Genomic DNA, 5,184 nt, shown 5'->3' on the forward strand with positions numbered 1-5,184 from the left:
TGTACCTGTTTCAGTGTTATTCTCTCAAATCATCCCACCCTCATCTTCTCCCACTGAGTCCAGAAGTCTGCTCTTCACGTCTTGTCTCCTTTGCTGCCCTGCCTGTAGGATCATTGGTACCATCTTTCTAATTCCCATATATAGTCATTAATATACAATGTTTATCTTTCTCTTTATGACTTACTTCACTCTGATAATAGGCTCCTGGTTTATCCACCTCATTAGAACTGACTCGAATGTGTTCCTTTTTATAGCTGAGTAATGCTGCATTGTGTGTATGTAACCACAACTTTCCTATCCATTCATCTGCCGATGGACATCTAGGTTGCTTCCATGTCTCAGTTATTGTAAATAGTGCCGTAATAAACTTTGGGGTACATGTGACTTTTTCAATTCTGGCTTCCGCGGTGTATATGCCCAGCAGTGGGATTGCTGGGCCTCTATATATCCTAATTGAGAAGAAAAATACACCAGATAAAAATTAATGAATGTTCTGTGCTTAGTCGCTCAGTCGTATCCTACTCTTTGCGACTGCGTGGACTGTAGCCCGCCAGGATTCTCCAGGCAATAATACTGGAGTGGGTTGCTGTGTCCTCCTCCAGGGGAATATTTTTGACCCAGGATTTAAGATAATGTCTCTTATGTCTCCTGCATTGCAGGTGGATTCTTTACCACTAAGCCACTGGGGAAAATCCAACAGCAAAATAAACTGAATCTAAAATATATTTTCAATATACATTACCATACCAGAAATTTAAAAAGAATTCTGACTGATCAGAAAAAAGCAGTGTTCCTGGGATGATCTAAAGGAGAAAATGTATCAAACCTTTAAAAGCGCAATTCTAAGACACAAAAAGGAAACATTTCTGTATTCATTTTATGAGATAGTTACATCAAAACTAGAAGGATAGTAGAAAAGGAGAACCTACAGATTGATTTTACTTATGCATAGTTATGAAAAATTCTAAAAACATATAAGCAAAGAGAATACATTAACAGAGTATAAGAACAATATATCATGACTAAGAAGTGCTTATATTAATATTAGGAATAAAGGAATTATTCAGTATCTTTGTTAATAGTAATGAGAAAAATCATATGCTTATCTCTAAATATCTCAAAGAGAAATAAAAGTTCACATTCACTTTTTAACCTTTAAACAATATTCATGTAATAGTAATAGGAGATTTATATGGCTAAATAAATTATTATAATCCAAAATTAACTTCATGATAATATCAGAATTAAATAGAACTTATGAATATCATTACCTTTACTATATTTCATTTTCTGGGTAGATCCTATCCATCTCAATTAGATAAGAAAATAAAATTTAAAGATAAAACAACTGGAAAGGACTTAAGTTATTATTGTTTCATATGACTTGGGTAATTTAAGATAACTAAATAAAAAAATATTAAAATAGATATGCAAAAAGGTGCTTAGAAAATTAAAATTTAGAAAAGTATATGAAATTATGAAAAATTTTATACTTCATATAAACAAGAAGAAAAGTTAGAAAATATTTACCAACGTTATCCTTTCTTTTTCACATTACTCCCTGACCTATAAACCCCCTCTGTTTCATTTCTTCTTCCTCCCCAGTTCTCAACCAAAATGAGCAGTGTACGTATTTTATTAAGTCTCTTCATTTTAGTAAGTTCTATGATCTACTAAAAAAAAGTGTAAGCAGTGACAGATTTATTTTCTTGGGCTTCAAAATCACTGAGGATTGTCTCTGCAGCCATGAAATTAAAAGATGCTTGCTAGCTATGACAAACCTAAACAGTGTATTAGAAAGCAGAGACATCACTTTGCTGACAAAGGTCCATATAGTCGAAGCTATGGTTTCTCTAGTAGTCATTACCGATGTTAAGAGTTGGACCATAAAGAAGGCTGAGTGCCAAATAATTGATTCTTTGGAATCATGGGGCTGGAGAAGACTCTTCAGAGTCCCTTGGACTACAAGGAGATCAAACCAGTCAATCCTAAAGGAAATCAACCCTGAATATTAATTAGCAGGACTGATGCTGCAGCTGAAGCTCCAATACTTTTTCCATCTGATGCAAAGAGCCAGCTCATTGGGAAAGACCCTCATGCTGGGAAAGACAGAAGGTGAAAGGAGAAGAGGGCAGCAGATGATAAGATGGTTAGATAGCATCACTAACTCAATGGACATGAAATTGGGCAACTGCTGAGCAGTAGTATAGGACAGGGAAACCTGATGTGCTTCAGTCCATGGGGTTGCAAAGAACCAGACACAATTTAGTGACTGAACATCAACAATAAACATCTACTATGACTCACAGAAGTTTCAACTTTGGGATATTCTTTCTCTTTTGAAGAAGTGGGTAATTGTATCTCAGTCTCAGGCTCTTCATTTTATTCTCTTTTGTGTAGTTTTTTCATACATACTCTCCAATTTCCCATTCTCTGTAAAGTTTTGACAAGAGCTTTAGAAATAATTCTGATGTAATGTAGAGCTTACTTTTCTATTTACAGGTAATTTGGAGTTTGAGATTGTGTAGTATTATTTGTTATACTCAATGAATTGTATGGTTTTTTGGGAGGATATTTCTTTATGTTTGAAATTTACATGGTCACCATTATTCTTGACTACTTGGAAGATTAACAGTTGAAAATTAAAACCTAAAAGATGGCTTTAACAACATATCAAACTCAACTGAAGTGGATATTAGAACAACAGATAGGTATAAAGAAGTAGAGTACATCAAAGAGAGAGAGAAAGATATGGAAGATTTGAGAGAGAATTAAATGCATGAAGACTAAAGAAAATAAATACTTGGGACTAATTTGCATTTTTTGCCATAATGTGTGAGATATTTATGGCATATTTAATTTATTTTCCCATAGCAGTTCATAATATTTCTCTCTATATCTATTGTCACTGCTGTTTTTATTATCAATTTGTAACAATGTTACATATAGCAAAGAAATTAATCTGCCATTGCTGAGATGTCATTTTCTTTTGATATGGTCATTTTATTTATTTATTTATTTTTTTGATATGGTCATTTTATATTTTGACAAAATTTGAGTGCATTCTACAAAATTTGATATTTTAAAACTGTTAAGTATTCTTAAGAAATTTGCATGTATGATTCTATAGTTGCAATCATAATTTTATGAAGTCTTGGTAGAAAAATACCTTAGTATTTTTATATTGATAATTGCATATTAATAAAATTAATTTAAGTTGTTTTTACTTTTTTAATGTTTATACTAGAAAAAGTTTAATTACATAAATGGCATTTGTGGTTCTTATAGTTCTAATAAAAAGGATATAGATTCTTCTTAACTCATTTTTATTATGGATACAGTTTATTAGAAAGTTTATTTTTACACATTTTCTCTTTAAATTGAGTTATAAACAATGTATGTACATTTAAGTGCAGAGTGTGGGTATTTCAAGTAAGTTATCTTGGGCTAGAAGAAACATTTGGGAGTATATTTTAAATGTTTGCTTACATATTTAGATATATTCCATATACATTTTACTATCCTGTTTATAGTTGAATATTTCATTATATGTGTAATTACAACATATTATTAGAGAAGATACTAAAAAGAAAGCAAACATTGAAAAGAGTTTTAAATTCTTTGTGAAAGAGACATTGTAATTCCCTTGCAGTTAAAGAAAGTTTTATTTATTGAACAAGCATGTACTGTACGGCTACTCTGCACCAGCTTCTGGGTTTCAGATTGGGCATGTGGCCATAAAACAAGCTCTCAGTGTTAAGTCTCTGTTGAGAGAAGAAAGAGAATAATTAATTTTTCTTTCTTAGAAAAGAAACAAAAGATTTTTTGTTGTTAGTTTATAGAAATACAAGTGATTTCTGTGTATTAATTTTATATCCTGTGACTTTACTAAATTCATTGATTAGCTCTAGTAATTTAGGGTTTTCTAGGTATACTATCTTGTCAGAAGGAGAAATTGAGACAACAATCCCATTGACTACTGAAACAAAGAGAATAAAATATCTAGGAATAAACCTACCTAAGGAGACAAAAGGCCTGTATACAGAAAACTGTAAGACATTGATGAAAGACATCAAAGATGATACAAACAGAAGGAGAGATATATTATGTTCTTGGATTGGAAGAATCAATACTGTCAAAATGAATATACTACCCAAAGCAATCTGCAGATTCAACACAATCCCTATCAAATCATCAATGATATTTTTCACAGAACTAGAACAAAAAATTTTTACAATTTGTTTGGAAGCACTGAAGACTCCGAATAGCAAAACAAACAAACAAACAAACAAAAAAAACCCCCACAATCTTGAGAAAGAAAAACAGAGCTGGAGGAATCAACCCGCCTGACTTCAGACTATACTACTGGAAAGGTTAACTGCTAGGCAGGTCTCCTAGGGAGGCCAGAGGTCCCCAAGCCACAGGAGGGAGAAAGCTGCAAGTGGCAGACCTTTTTTTGTTTTTTCCTACATTCCTTTGATCCCACTTTAGTCAGGATTTAGGAGGCTCCTTTAATCCTGTGTTGCTATGATGACAATGGGTTCCACCTGAAAGTGACTTTTTTCCAACCTTGAGCTACTAACTACCCCCTCCCCTGCAAAAAAAATACATCTTATTCATGAAAACTTTTTTTTAAAGCTATGTTAATGAAACTGTGTATCTTGTTCGGAGTTCTGCTTTTTTTTCAAGACTTATACAATATGTCTCACCCAGAGATGTTTTGTCCAGAGATGACTCCCCTTGTGCAGATATGTATGTTGTGGGAGAGAAGCCTGGTGCAACTCTCTTGGTCTTGAGGCGTTTCTTTTTTCTATTCTCAACAGCTAACAGAAAAGTATATAATTCCCTGCTTAAAACTAGCAAGACAAATAATCTTTCTACCCCCTTCTGATGTCTATGTCAGAAGATTTTTCTGTCACTATTACTTTAATAAAATTTCTACAACACAAAGCTCTGGGTAATTTAGACTGTCGTTGGTCCTGGAGTTAAAGCTTCTCCTTCAGAGACCACAAATCCAGTGGAACACCATACGCTTTCATCCATCATCTTGGGGACTCGTCCAGGATTCTGAGACAAGGTGTAAGCTATCATCTTGGGGGCTAAGTTATAAAGTCTATCACTACAAAGCTACAGTCATCAAGACAGTATTTTTCTGGCACAAAAACATATATAATTCAATGGAAC

The sequence above is a fragment of the Cervus elaphus genome, chromosome 19, assembly GCF_910594005.1.
Source record: "Cervus elaphus chromosome 19, mCerEla1.1, whole genome shotgun sequence".
NCBI classification, from domain to species: Eukaryota; Metazoa; Chordata; class Mammalia; order Artiodactyla; family Cervidae; genus Cervus; species Cervus elaphus.